Source organism: Callorhinus ursinus, unplaced genomic scaffold, assembly GCF_003265705.2.
Source record: "Callorhinus ursinus isolate GAN/ISIS: 27379988/994484 unplaced genomic scaffold, GSC_fseal_2.0 scaffold32, whole genome shotgun sequence".
Classification (NCBI taxonomy): Eukaryota; Metazoa; Chordata; class Mammalia; order Carnivora; family Otariidae; genus Callorhinus; species Callorhinus ursinus.
Genome location: NW_027397094.1, coordinates 5,049,030 through 5,064,895, shown reverse-complemented (window position 1 = coordinate 5,064,895; position 15,866 = coordinate 5,049,030). Strand labels below are relative to the sequence as shown.

The 15,866-nt window shown below is 43.4% G+C and overlaps 1 protein-coding gene across 2 annotated transcripts in view; it reads left to right on the top strand.

Moving 5' to 3' along the window:
* Positions 1–15,866, top strand: part of PRKG1 (protein kinase cGMP-dependent 1) — a 1,235,615-nt gene that overhangs the window by 984,190 nt on the left and 235,559 nt on the right. The gene's annotated exons all lie outside the window — the stretch shown is intronic.

Genomic DNA, 15,866 nt, shown 5'->3' with positions numbered 1-15,866 from the left:
GAGTCAAGAATAGGGGCTCCTTGGTGGCTCAGTCGGTGAAGCGTCTGCCTTCGGCTCAGGTCATGATCTCGGGGTCCCGGGATCAAGCCCCGTGTAGGGCTCCCTACCTGCTCCCTACTCTGTCTCCCTCTGCTGCTCCCCCTGCTTGTGCTCTGTCAAATAAATAAATAAAATCTTAAAAAAAAAAAAAAGGAATAGTGGAAGAAGTTGCCAAAGCAACCTTTAATAGTTCCTGGAAAGTCATGGATGTAGGTTATAGGAGCTTACAGAGCATATGTCACCACGAACTTGAACATGAAGGTTCATTGCAGCTTTATTTATAAAGCTAAAATGGAAACAAGCCAGATGACCATCAACAAATGATTGGGTAAACGAGTCCTAGTGTATCTGTACCATGTAATATACTACCCAGTATGGAAACAAACAGACCAGTGGTACATGTTATACTGTGGATGAAGCTCAAACAGAATATGCTGAGTGAAATAAGACAAGCAAACATGAGTATAAACTCTTTGAAGACGTTCATGTAAAATCCTGGAAAATACAAAGTAATCAATAGTGACAGAAAACAAGTGTGTGGTTGCCTGGGGTGGGATGAGATAGATGATACACTGGACTGGAGGAAAGTGTGCAAGGCGATAAATATATTTTTCATCTTCATCATGGTGATGGTATCATGGGCGCATACATATGTGAAACTCAGGAAAGTTTACATTTCAATATGCATGTTGTACATCGACTTCAACAGAGCTGTAGAAATAAGGGCAAAAAAAAAAAGTCTCCCCTGGGGTGCTTGGCTGGCTCAGTTGGTAGAGCACGTGACTGTTGATGTCAAGGTTGTTAGGTCAGATCCCATGTTGGATGTAGGGATTACTTAAAAATAAAAAAATCTTTAAAAAAAAGTCTCCCTGAGTATTCAATGCAAGACAGAGACCCACACCAAAATACCACCTCAAGAAATTTCAGAACCTAGACAAAGAGAGGACGCTAAAATTTGCACAGATAAAAATCAGGCCACAAGGTCACAAAGGCTCAGAAATAAAGGCCTGACAACTTGGAAAACAGTGAGGCGATGCTTTCAAAATTCTGATGGACAGTGTTTGTTCTTGAATCATGAATCTGTATCTAGATAAACTGTCATCAAGTGTGGGGGTGGAATAAAGACATTTTCAAAAATGTATAGCACATGATAAGTTTATCCCCCATTCACCCATCTGAGGAAGATGCCACAGTGTGTATTCCACCAAGAAGAGTGAGGATGGACACCTTTGGGTCATAGAGTTGGCGTGCTCCGATTGCTGAAAAGTCCGCATAATGCTGTTGGGAGACCCCAGCACAGCAGGGGCCGTGCCACAGATGGGAAAGGTCAGAAACCATTGGGGAGCCTGGGTGGCTCAGTTGGTGAAGTGTCTGCCTTCAGCTCAGGTCATGATCCCAGGGTCCTGGGATCGAGTGGTGCATCTGGCTCCCTCCTCAGCAGGGAGCCTGCTTCTCCTTCCTCTGCCGCTCCCCCTGCTTGTGTTCAAGCGCTCTCTCTGACAAATAAATAAATAAAATCTTTAAAAATAAAAAGAAAGAAACCGTAGTAGAATGAAGACCTCCAGGAAGGACGCCACCAAGAAAAAGGTGGAATTCAGAGACTCTTGGTTGTGTGTGGACATACTGAGTGGAGATGTACCTGCAGGTGAAGAATGTGTGGGTGAACTTGTGGTAGGAACACAACCTAGAAAATCAGAAATTAAAACTATCAACTTCAGGGAAACCAAAATTGTACAATTGGGTATGTTATCGCTCCCCTGGAAATAATATTTTATATAGGTCATAAAATTATACAAACAATATTAATTAACCCTAAATGCTGTCAGGGGATGGGAGGAAGAAAATGATAGATGGGTTTGTATAAGGACAGGGCATGGTACAAAGTCCATGAATAATACATAAAAGTAAAATCCAAGAGATAACAGCAGCAACCCATTGTCTGGGAACATGGAAATATCTTGCAGAATAAAAAGAAAAAACTTGGTAATTATTACCAGTTATTAAAAGAAAATAATTACTAATTATTAAAAGAAGGCTTTTAGACTTCTATTTAAACTACAAAAGAGTAGTTTTGATTGATTAAAGTATATTAAGGGACAGTGTGTAAGGGTTAGTGTCCCAAAGGAAAAAGGGTAATATAAGATAGGTGATAAGATTTGCTAATTTGAATGTATTAGACTCAATAAAAAAAATAGACACCAGTATTTTTTTTTTTTTTACCAACTAATCGCCAAAGGCATGGAAGAAATATAGAATCTAGTTAAACTTTTCTATATCCTCTTGTGCACCTGACATAAAAGAGAGTGAAGTGCTGCCTTGAGCTATGATATGGATGAACCATGAAAATACGGTAGGAGAAAGAAGTCAAATACAAAAAGATGACCCCATGGAATGACTCCGTTTGTATGAAACTTTAAGAACGGACAAATCCGTAGAGGCAGAAATTACTTTATCAGTTGCCGAAGGCTGGGAGAAAGCAGAATGAGGAGCGACTGCTAATGGGTGTGGTTTCTTTTGGGGGTGAGAACATTCTGGAATTAGGTGGGCGGGGGGTGTTGCATAGCTCTGTGGATAGACTAAAAACCACTGAACTGTATACTTTAAAAGGGCGAATGTTATGGTCGGTGAATTATATCTCAATTAAACAACTTTTTAGAGCCTGTGTCAGTCCAGGAGAGGTTATGTGAGTAAGAGAAGGCAGTGAAACTATAACTCAAAACCTAGGAGGGGCACCTGAAGGACAAAGCAGCTTCGGTGGTCCGCGTGTTTGCTGCTGGTAGCAGTATGTTTTGCCGCAGTATGCTCTAGGTCACCAGATAATCGTCAGAGTGCACTCCTCAATCTGGGTGCATGCCTGGTGGATGGCAGGGACTGCAACCACAAAGACCCATTGGAAAGTTTTCATAAAATTCACAGGGACAGTGTGTGTGGGCTGAGGCCGTGGGGGTTAGACGGGCCCCAGTGCGTGTGTTTTCTTTTTCAATAAACTGGCATAAATCTCGTACAGTGGAATGCTCGCTGGCGCATGAATGAGTGTCTAGATAGTGGATGCTGCTAGTGCATCTGAATCCCTCAAGGTAAGGCTGAGATGTGTATTTTCATAAGTACCGCATTTTACTTCTAACGCACAAGCCAGCACGAGAACAACTTCTCTAAGCAATCCAGGAAACTGCATCTGTTTTCCACTTTGCGTTGTCCATGTGGATAGATGTGAACAGCTGGAGGGACCGGGAAGAGGGAAATGCAGTGTTTCAGACTATCCTTGCACTTGAAGTCCATGATGGGCACTTCCTGCTTTGCACAACTCGACCCCCAAGCTGGTTTACGAAACTGTTTTGACACAGAACAAAAAATAAATAATGGCTTGGCTGAACTGGAACTTTTTTCTTTGCTTTTTTTTTAAGGTTTATTTATTTTTGGAGAGAGAGAGGGAGGGAGGGAGAGAGCAAGGAGAGGGGCCGAGGGAGAGAATCTCAAGCAGTCTCCGCTAAGTGTGGAGCCCGACGCAGGGCTCCATCTCATGACCCATGAGATCATGACCTGAGCCTAAATCACGAGTCGGATGATGAACCTGCTGAGCCACCCAGGTGCCCCAGGAGTGGAACTTTTTCAAACCAGGACCGTTACATCTTTGTTGCATTACCAAGAGGTAGCCCCATGTTTTGAATGGTTTCTTGTGAAAAGGTTGCTGTTCCTGGTATGGCACTGGGGGGAGGGGGACTGTCCCCAGAGAACCCAGCTCAGACAGACGGGGATGTTTTCATGTTATCATACTTAGTCCTGCTTGCTTCTGACTTCCCTCCTTTTCAGATGTGCACACTTCCTATCTGTACATCTCATTATGTTTGTCATGCACATCTTGAGAACAGAACCCTACGAGCCTGAGTGCCTTTGATTTCCAGCCAGATATGTGAGCGTCTCTCTCTGGTGTACTAAGTGCAAAATTAAACCAGTCACTTAGCTTTCCCTAAGTCTCTTTTCCTTGGCCTTCCTCCTCAGGAGATGCACCCTTTGGAAACACACTCATTTATTTTGATGACTTCGGTGCACCCCCTTCAGCATAACCTCTAGGAGGGAAGGGAAGGTTGTACTTCATTGTTCTTTAGAAGTGTGCCTAAGGTTTACTCTGGGCTGCTTGTAACCTCGTGCCTGTGTTTAAAAAGATCCCAGGTGTACAGTTCCAAAGCTGAGTTTATTTTTGCCCCAAGGTTCCTTTGTTTTTTCAGCAAAATATAGGCACCTGCTTAGAATTGGTTTTCATATTTTGAACACTAAGACAATGTTTCTTTTACACCTAAACCCACATCCCATGAGATTCTAGAATATTAGTGCCGTATAATTTTCCTGTGCTTTGTAAGGGCTTCTTGGTGTGAGCGATAGTGTTAAAATAGGATCTGAACATTTGAAGAAAAAACTTCCAGACTTAATCTGTCTTAAGGCTCTTTTTACAGGTCAAAATTTCCGGATTAAAGAAAAATTGTGCTGTATGCAGGACCCTCGCTATTTGTAGGGACTGTGGCTTGAAACCCTCATGAGTCCTCCAAACTATGAACACTGTTAAGAATAGGATATTTATTATGCTTGTCAAAAAGCGTTGTCCTGTGTCCCAAGCTGGTGTTTCTTGTTTTCTGTTGAGCTGATGACATGCAGGCTGGAAGTTGATATCCTCGCCTGTTGTGTCTTGCTCTTTACAGTGAAATCAGAAAACTTGGTGCCTCAACGTCCCAAAGCAGAAAGGTCGTTCCATGCTCTGTCACTAATGTCCTGAATCTCTTTTTCACCTGACATTTACATGTCTGAACATGGATTTCCTTCCAGTATAGTCTGGTTTCATCCTATCTGACCTCTCATTTGGACCTTCTCTCCATCAACGTTACAATAAATGTTAAAAAACCACATATTTGGGGCACCTGGATGGCTCAATCTGTTAAGCATCTCAGGTCATGATCCCAGGGTCCTGGGATCGAGTCCCCGCACCGGGCTCCCTGCTCAGCAGGGAGTCTGCTTCTCCCTCTTCCCTCTGTGTGCTCTTGAGCTCTCACTTTCAAATATATAAAATACTTTTTAAGAACCACATTATTAGAGAGGAATGAAATAGTTTCTAAATGTTGCCACACCCCCACACACCCCCGCCCAGAGTAGGCTTTTCAAAGGAAGCAGTAGTTGAGCTGCACCTTCACAAGGTGCCTATAACCTGTGTCAAAGTAAAGTAAAATCCACAAATACTACCGTCCATACCCTTCACCGGGAAGAAAGCCCTTTACTGGTCTGATGTCCGAGTCTTGGGCTTTAGCGTAGAGGTTCTTGGCCACAGCTGAACGCAGGAATGACTTGAAGAATCTTGACAGATGCTGGGTCACTGCTCTAGGGGAGCTAATTTAATGTGTTTGGGTGAAAGCCTAAGTAGCAGGATCCTTAATACCTCCCTGGTGATGTGAGTGAGCAGCTAGTTAGATGCTGAATGGCTGGCTTAGTTGTGGTTTCTATCCTGTAGCTGAGTAGAAACAGGACACCTGACATCCTGCGAGACACATGGTCGGCACACATCCTCGGGTATCCTCTCCAGCATGAAATTGTTCTGAAATGAAACCTACTCTTCGTGCTGGCCTCTCTCACCATCTTCTGAACCACGTTCACTTTTGAGGAGTTTGTGTAGTCATTCAAAAACCTGGTGTCTGGCTCCAGGCTTTCTAACTGAGCTCCCTCCCTTGCTCCAAATTGCCCCCTTGTTTAAATCCCATCCATGGTTCCTGGTGCCCGTGGAATAAAGTCCGAGTCAGCGAATCATGGAAGGCCAACTCCACGCCTCTCGTGTCTCAGGTTCTACCACTTGCTGCCTCAGTACAGGCTCTAGTAATGCGGAGAAATCTGTCATTCTCTGTGTAAGCCATGCTCTTCCATGCTCCCGAGCATGTGCCCTTCCAGCCAGTGTCCATCTGGCTACTTTCTGTTCCTATTCGTATATCAAGGCTCAGATCCAGTGCTGACTTTTCTGGGAGTCCGTCTCTGAACTCTGTGCCGCCGAGCCTCTGATGCTATAAATACCTCCAGCAAACCAACGCTGGGCTATTTTGAAATTGTCTGGTTTCCCTTCTGCCTCCCCTGGACTGCAGGCTCCTAGAAGGCCTTCTAGTCCCCTGAATATGTGCGGTTCCTCGTCTGGCACCTAACCTCTTGGTGGGACCACTTAGTGAAATGGAATGATGAGGCATGATCGAACAGTTTGGTGGCAAGGAGGGGAATGAGAGAGGTGAAAAAAAATGTCGGTCTTGGGAGGTTGACCATGTAAGACGACCATTTGGCCTGTGTGTGTCTATTACCACGTGGGACTGGACCATCCTACAGCTCAGGACAATAAGGGACGTGACTAGTGCTGAAAGCAGTCAGTCAGACAAGGTTAAATATGTCCCATAGATGCTTGGGAAGTAAAAGGGGCGTTGCAGTATAAATTCATTTCAATCCAATCCGTTAACGTAGGGAAAGGAATTAGGTGGAAATTTTGTTCATGAGGGACAGATGCCTCATTCTATAATGACGTGAGGTGATTTTATATATCGTGGACGCTACAGTCTCCATGCCTCTTTTTACCTGCATTTACAGCCAGAGAAGGTCTCTGACCATAGCTGCAGAAGGTGATAGTCAGCCCCATTATTTAATCACCCACAAAAATGCTGCCTGGTACCTTCAGTGTCATAGATCCACATAGAACCAGGGAGGGGAAATAGGAGTATGATGACAAATTGAGTCTTGGGCACATTTATTTTAAGGCTTTTGCCTGTGAACCTCTCCTCCAGATACACAGGCTTGGAAATAATTAAACTGCTTTGCATTTTCAGATGCTCATAAGCTTCTAAGCACCTGTAAGAACTACCTCTGTATTGTATCTCAAGTTTTCAGGGAATAAAATAATGCAGGTATGTGCTTAGTATGATGGCTGCAACATAATTATTCCGCAGCTGTTAGAAATAGCTAAATAATTATTTTTAGTTCTGATCCCTCATCTGAGAAATGGAGATAATGAGATTTTTACTAACTATCCAAAGGGCTTCTTTTTTTTTAAATAATTTTTTATTGTTATGTTAATCACCATATATTACATCGTTAGTTTTTGGTGTAGTGTTCCATGATTCATTGTTTGTGCATAACACCCAGTGCTCCACGCAGAGTGTGCCCTCTTTAATACCCATCACCAGGCTAACCCATCCCCCACCCTCCTCCCCTCTAGAACCCTCAGTTTGTTTTTCAGAGTCCATCATCTCTCCTGGTTCGTCTCCCCCTCTGACTTACTCCCCTTCATTCTTCCTCTCCTGTTATCTTCTTCTTTTTTTTTTTTCTTAACATATGTTGCGTTATTTGTTTCAGAAGTACAGATCTGTGATTCAACAGTCTTGCACAATTCACAGCGCTCACCGTAGCACATACCCTCCCCAATGTCTATCACCCAGCCTCCCCATCCCTCCCACCCCAAAGGGCTTCTTGTAATGATTTAAGTTAATATATATATGGAAAGGTGTTTGTAAATTATAAAGTATGTGTTAGTAATACTAATTTATTAATGGTTTTGCAAACTGAAAGTGTTATTCTGTCAAGGATATTTGTGTTTTAAAAATAGTTTAAAATGATCAATACTTGAATGCAAATTGAAATTTATTCAATGTAACAAATACTTGTTGAGCCCCTTCTTAGCGTAGGGCATTGTGGTGGCTGGTGATGGAGATGGGAGATAAAAAAAATATATGGGCTCTATTCTCATCTTGGTACATAAATTGACAAATAAGGACAGAGAACAAAAGTTGGAAAGTTAGATGATGCAATTGTTAAAAAAAAAAAAAAGTGTGCCATGGTAAAGAAGGATTTTTTTCTCTTTAAAGATTTTATTTATTTTAGAGAGGAAGACAGAGCGTGGGGAGGGGAGGGGCAGAGGGAAAAGGAGAGAGAATCCCACCACAGAGCTCCCTCTCACGACCCTGGGATCACCACGTGAGCTGAAACCAAGAGTCTGATGCCCAACTGACTGCGCCACCCAGGCGCCCCAAGAAGGGCTTTCTATTTAGAGAATCAAGGGAAGGCTTAGGAGAGAACCAGAGTTTCTACGTAGAGACTGTAGCAGAAGAACATTCCAGGCTGAGGGAATGGCAGATGCAAAGCGTACCAGTGAAAAGCTATCTGGCGCTGGATTGGCTGGAGAGTAGGGGGAGGGAGGGGCTATTTAAACCAGTGCCAGATCCCAGAGAGCCGTAAATGCCACAACAAGGAACTGAAATGTCATGCCATTGGGAAGGTTAGGCTATTCAAGTTTTTGAGCCCGAGAGTGGTAAAATGACAGCAGTGTTACAGGAATCATTTTGTAATGATAGAATTGAGTACATGGCATTAAAATGCAAGGTTTCAAATTTGGTATTGTCTGAATAGTTATCCTGGGATTATTTACTACCAACATGACCGACCTTCCTTCCTTCTTTCCTTCCTTCTTTCCTTCCTTCCCTCCTTCCTTCCCTGCCATGTCTTTGTTTCTTTTCTTTTTTCTTCTTTTTCTTTTTTTTTTTTTCCTTTTTTTTCTCTTTCTCTTTTTCTTCCAAGTAAAGATAATTGACTCTAAGATTAGGAGGAGGCTCATCTGTGAGCATAGGTTTTCTAAAGCAAATTTGGGTTCAGATTCTGCCTCTAAAGTTTATTTGCTGGGTAATCTTGGAAGAATTACTCAGCCTGTCTACGCTTCCATTTTGTTCTAGTAAAATGGAGATTATAAGACCTGAGTCACGTCCTAATGGAGATAATCCTTCGCATAATGTCTAGCATGTAGTGGGCCTTTAATTAATAGTAGCTATTATGTTTTTATGATGTGAGTTCACATTGGAATGTAAAAGTAAGTTTTTATAGCTATTATAAAGTATTGAATCATACTGTGGTCAGGAGAATTAGCAGAATTTTAACTGATTATTAAAAAAACAAACAACCTTTTTTCTCCATTGCTGGAAATAGGAAAATAAACATGTGGCAGGCACCCTCAGTCTCTGTGGCTCTATTTAAATGCAAATAAGTTAACCACCAGGGCTGCCACAGAAACCAGGTTCTGCAAAACTATGCTCACCACGCTGGCTGAATTAGACACCCTTTTATGAAGGAGGTAAAGCTCTCTAGATGTTGGACTGACCATGGTTCTGGCTTTCTTTGTCGTAGTAGGTGTCTGCGGAGATCCTGTGCTCTCTCCCATGGGGGTGGGGGCTGAAGGTGGTAGTAGGATGGCAGGAGCTTTATCAGGGTCTGAGGATGGTTGTCAGGGTAACGTTACCTTGATAGATTCTACCACACTTAGCATCTGGACTTGATTGTGGCAGGAAAAGAAACCGGATCTACCATGTGTATTCAGCATACTTCCAGTACTCTGACTTGTAGTGTAATACACTGATGTCACCTGATACCAATACACAGACCCAAATGCCCGTCTGGTACTTTCTGAGATGTGTGGGTCTCCTCCAGATGTGTGACTATAACACACACATCTGGGATCCAGACTCCATCCCTCCTGATGACAAGACACCTGAGCAAGGTACACTTTAATGAGAAGGTTTCCTGTTTTATTTAAAGCTGAGAAAAGGGGCTCATCCAAAAGCCTCATTCATTCAGGTGGCCGAGGCTGATAAAATATACCTGGGGACAACAGCACACCTTTCTCTCTGGTGACCGAAAAGCCCATCCCCCTCCAGTCTGTGACCTCTGACTTGCATGTATGTGTTGCTCAGGTGTGTTTCTCGTGAACCTTGTCTGTGTTATGGCATCAAGCACGTTGCTCCTAATGGTGGTAGTTTCCTCAGCTGTGTTCGTACACGTTTTTAGTTAACGTGAGGGGAGGGAGAAGTTTTCCTCAGCCCTCTTAGGGTTCCTGGCTGGGTCTGAAAATTAAACCAATAAAGACAGATAAACAGTAGAAAAACATACAGATCTATTTAATATATGTCTTACTTGACATGGAAGCCTTCATAGGCAAACGAAGGACCAAGGAAACCAGAGGAGCTGAGTATTTGTAGGGTAGGTTTGATGAGGATTGGAGACACGGCCTTGGTCAAGGATGAGGTGAGTGTAGGAAACTGGGAGAAACGTAGCAAGGCCTGTTGGTTAGGATTCTTCTCAGGATCCCTTTGTCTTCAGAGATAAGGATTCTCCTTCCATTCAGGTATGAGGGGGGCGCCTCTTACCTGAGGATTTTGTAACCTCTTGCGGGGGACAGGTGAGGGTGACCTCCTTGCTTTTGCTGTTTGCCCAGACTCCTGCAGCCTAAAGTATCCCATATGTCCTACTGAACTCAAGGTGCCATATTTTGGGGTAGCCTTTTCCGAACCCCATCAACTGCCACTAGGCTGTTCCCAGCCAGGATCTCTGGCCGAGGAAACCATCTACCTTCCAGTTGTAGGCAGATTTGGTGACTGTGTTTTCTTGATTCTATCATTACAACTACCATCACCAGTAATGATGTTCATTCTGAATCCAGAAACCTTAAAATACATGTGCAGCGGGGGCTAGTGGGGGATATGAAGATGGAAGAGTTTCCAGGGCTTCTGGTCAGTGGGTTTGCACAAGTTGTTAGCCCATCGAAATACTGTCGTCCCAGTCAGTACAAAGCTTTGGCCGGGAACCCCCTGATCGCTGCCCCAGTTTATTGCTGGGGCCCCTGAACATCCCCATGGTCCAGGAGGTTTCCCAGTGCCCTACTCCAACACACATCCTTTCTGATTGGACATTGCCCTTCAAGTACTGGTTATTAAATATTGTGTGTATCACTTTGGTGTCGGTTCCAATAAACACAATAATTTCACATTCTGGCGGAAACCTTTCTCCCTTTGTCCCCCGGCTAGAGGCATATTATGGAATAGAAAAGGGGGCAGGCTCATACATGGTTCCGGTACCCCAGCTCTGAGCAAGACCCTTCTCAAACCCATCTAGACAGAAACAAAATATCCGCAAGGTGAGAAGGGTGTCCTCCAGCATATAAAGGAGTCTTTCCTCCCTCAGGTAATCTAAATCCTCTTGGCTTTTGCTCCTTTCTGTCCTCGATGACTCAAGATGCCCTTTAAACAGAATAGCATCTTCTCAAAATGTTTATTTTAGAAAACTAAGGAAGTGAAATGTTGAGTGAATGCTATGTACTTCTGACTCGCTCCACTACTTTTGTTACAGGGTTCGTGAGAAATTTCATTTTTCCTTTTTGAGTACCGTATTTATTCTCCTTGAAACTTCAAAACATGTTTATACTTCAGATAGTGACTCTGAGATAGTAAATTGAATGCTTTTCTGTGACACATTTCATAATCCGTCAGGGCAAACAATTTCCAAGTTCTGCCGCCGCTAATTGCCTTTATAGATCAAATTGTTAAATTTGAGTTATAGTTTAATTATGTGGGATGGGAAGGCCTGCGTGTCTACTCTATAAACAGTTTTATTCTGTTCTGAAATGAGTAGAGCGGAGATGAACTGTGCCTTTTGGAGTTTTTTTTTTTTTTTAGCATTTTGTGTGCCTGCCATGGTTTCACTCACTCCTAGTCACTCTGTCGGACAGGTATGTCCACATCACAAATCTCTCAGGGTAAAAACAGAGATTGAAAATCCATTTGGAAAATGATGTCCTTGAAGAGCTCAGTTGAACATCAGATAAAACCCAAGTGTTTTTGAAAGTTGAGCTCCGATCTTCCCTCCTGCGTCTGGACTGCAAGGTGAGAGGCAGGCAGACAGGTGGTCCCTGCTGTGCCAACAGCTAGCTTTGATTGATTAAATCTGGAGGTATTCGAGAGGCTTAACGGAGGAGGATGTGATCTGGCCAGCAAAGACAGGAAGACCTCGAGAATGTTTGAGATTCAGAGAAGGAAACCGGCATTCCCGATCAGTGCAACAAAAACCTATGTGGTTTTATCGTATTATGGGAAATGCTAAATGTTAGGGCGGAAACTTGGGCACTTGGATGTGCAAAAATACACATGTAAATAGTTGCCTTTTGTCAGATTGCCGACCCAGGAGGGGTTGGTGGAGGGGAAGGGACTGGAGAGTTAGAGAAAACAGAAGGATGATCTGCAGGCAAGTGCCATTTCCTACAGTGTAGATAATAGGTCCTTTCAAAGATAATCCTGTACTTTCGACTTCTACACACTTTTACCGAAGTGAAACAACTAAACAGCCAATTCAACACTAGTGTCTTTATTGATGATAACGGAATTCCTCAAGGTGATTTTAATACAGCAGCAAGGAAGCCTCCCTGTTCTGAGGATGTTACGGCTTTTGTAAAGAAATAAGAGTGCCGTTTTATCAGGATGGCATCTGGGTGGTTAAGAACGGATGTACATTGGGGCCTAGTACGCACCTAAGTATTCATATGCACACACATGTAAAACTTGTATAAATCATGCTACCTTCACTTTCTGTTAATGTCTTGGACAGTTTTGTTCTATTCCATTAAAAAAAAATAGCTGCTTATAATCCACTAACAGAATTTCATGACTTGTTTAATGGATTGCATTGAGCAAGGGGTACACAGTCGATGGAAGAATGGCTTTCCTTGGCCCCTTGGACTCCACGAGGACACAAAGCGGCCAGGAGTTCCTGTTCATCGTGGTGACAGTCTTGTCCATTCTTTTAAAAAGCTACGTCTGAGCCCATTGCTCTGCAGGGGATCTTAATTCTGACTTTCAGGAAGCCTATTGTCTTGATATATCCTGGTATAAGTCATGAATTAATTTTTTTTTTAAATTTTATTTCTTTATTTGACACACAGCATAAGCAGGGAGAGTGGCAGGCAGAGGGAGAGGGAGAAGCAGGCTCCCTGCAGTGCAAGGAGCTGGATGCGGGGCTCGATCCCAGGACCCCAGGATCATGACCTGAGCTGAAGGCAGATGCTTTACGACTGAGCCACCCAGCTGCCCATGAATTAATGTTCTAAGATAAGCTTATACTGTCCCAGGACTTCTGGTCCCGGGGATTTTATACCTGTCCTTTTCATCAGGGTGGAAGCTAGTAAGAATCTGCCCCAGTACATTGTTAAGGCAAGGATGATTTACAAGCCAAGATGTCCTTGGGATCTGACCATACAGAGCTGGTCAGGACTACACACAGGGCTGCTTGATATTCTGTTCCCACAATGTCTCTCTAATCCAGTGTAGTCCAGCTGACGTATACATCAGTCCTTGGATTTCAAGTACATTGGGTGCCTCAGTAGAGACAGAGTCTCATAGCACCGTCAAGGCAAATGGAAATGTAATGAGTCAGGTAGTAAGGACAGAGCCTAAGCTCCTAGGAGCTGGAATATATCACGGGACTCTAAGGCAAGGTTCAAGGTGGAGGACTTTGATAAACAGTGTCACAGGCCAGTGAAGAATGTTTCATCAAGGACACGGAGGAATGTGCCAAGGGACAGCTGGGTAGACACAGATCCTCAGCAATGGAAGTGGCAGACTCATCATCATGGCCCCAGCTATTTGTGTCTTAAAATGTCTTGGTGAGCTAGGCTGGTGTGGAGCCTTGAGCAGCAGTGCTAGGCAGGCTATCTAGAAGTCTGAGCTATTGTATTGATGAAAAAGCCACATTATTTGCCTAAACTTGGGTTCTCTGGGGGCCCTTTGAGTCAGCCCCTCAAGAGCACTCCTTTAATACTGCCGTTCCCCCCCTTAGTGGCATGACAGTGCTTGGGGTTGGGGTGAGGACCTCTTAAACCACATGCTGCATCCCGACTGAGGGACTGTGTCTTGGGTATCTCTGTAGCTTCGGTGCCAAGTGCAATGTCTCATTCACAGAACGCACAGATAAATGATACTGGTTGAAATTAGTGAATGACGAAACTCCTAACAAGGGTGTGTCTTTCATGTGGACCTGGAGTTCAGGCTTGGTGCAGGAGGATTTTATGGCTTAGTTTGAACAGCCTTGGAGCTAAATTGTTGTACAGCCTGAGAAGTGTGAAAAAGTACTGGTTATAAATAAGGGACGTCCTAAGTAGAAGGCAAGGTGTGGCATTGAAATAGAAAGAATCTATACTAGAGAGATGATTATCCCAGATGTCCATTTGGTGGGGACGGGACAGTGGCAATGGTGTGAAGGGAAGCTGTTAGAAAAAGTGTTCCAGGCTTCGATTTGTTCTTTTGGTGTTCTGGCTAATTTGTAAATGATGGTGTGAGGAAAAGTTAATTTTCCTTTAGAGGTTAGGAAGGAGAGTCAGCAAAAATTGTAGTCTTAGTGGCGTTAAATATTATCTGAGAAAATGCTTCATAAAAGAACATACCTCCTTGATAATTACTGATCTGAGAGAGCAAAATGCCAATTTATGAAAACCTACATGGAGCGCACATATTGTCAGTTGTTAGTAGAGCGCTCGTTCTGCGATGAAATCCATGGTGACCATGGATGGGGGAAGAGAAGGAGAAAATTCTGGTTTACGGATGCGATCATTTCCTCCCCAGTAGATTTCCCCGAAAACTTCGGATTGCTATCCTTGATCGCTGGTGGTTTGCAATATGGAAAGTTATATGTTCTTGTAATGACTAGCTGTCAGTCTTTCTTGTCACCATAGGTAATCTCAGTCCAGACATCTCTAATGGACAGAGTTTTGCCAAATAGAGAAGTCTTGGACCAAGAAATACCTTGTCTGTTGCCTGCCTCACTGGCATGTTTTTTGACTGATCCAGCTGTATGGGGATCTTATTCTCCATTAAGAGCTCTTGTCTTTGAAATAAATCTGAGGTATCAAGGAGAGGGAAGAATTTCCTTTGAGGATGTGGCTGGCTGAGGATCCAGAAAGGCAGATACCAGTATTTCCAAGAAAGTTGTTCTTCTACCTGATGTCCCACTCTTCCTGTAAGATAGAACTGTGCTCTGAACAAATGAGGCAGGAATCATGACTCAAGACTCCTACTGTTATTAACTCACTAATTTTCCAGGTGTCATTCCCTGTTCGAAGGCTTTATTAGATGCATCCAGGCACATGAAGGTGGTTCCTACTTGCTGTACCTATCTTTCTAATCAATAACAATTATCATAGTGGTCTCTGTTACCTGCGCCTTAATCGTTAGGACAGCGTCAGTTAATAGATGTTCCGTGCTCTAATAAAGACTGAAGAATAACTCCAATCTTAAACTCAAGTATAAAGGGACAAAATTGACATAATTTCTGACTGAAATAATTCAGGTGAGAATTTACTTCAGGATGGTACATTGCGTATTAGTTCCTAATAATGGAGTTTCAGTTACAGATTACATGTCGCAGTGGGGCCTGAAAAAAAACCAGCAGCTAAAACACAGCATCTTTGGTATCAGTAATGGGGTCCGATCTGAAAAGTGGAGAGGAGTCATGCAAATTCACAGGGGACGCCTACCAAGTCCTCCAGGTGCTACCTCCATTGTTGCACTGAGCTTCCTGCCGGGAGTCGTCAAGTATATGGAGGATTTTAAAAAGTCTAAATGGACCTTTACATATTAGTGTTGAATTCTGAGAATCCAAAGACCTACAGATTAACAACCAAAGCTACACCCTTTCTTTCTAGTAGCACGGAGAAGACTGGCTTTTCCTAACTCAGCAGTTACTGCCTTGGGGGCGATAGATTGTTTCCGTGTAGATATGCTGTCAGTTCTCTTTCTCTGTCCAGCCCTCTGCTCTGCGGCTCATAACTCTGCTCCCCCATTCAAAAAGAAGGGTCTGGACCAAATCTGTCCTTTATCTAGATTCTATATTGCATTCCTCCTTTGTGCTTGGCATTGTTCTAAGTGAAACAATGGATAGAATATAAAATCTCCTAAACCCTCGGAGTGGTAGGTAATGGGGGAAGAGTCCAGGGAGCAAACACAAAAGAAAGATGG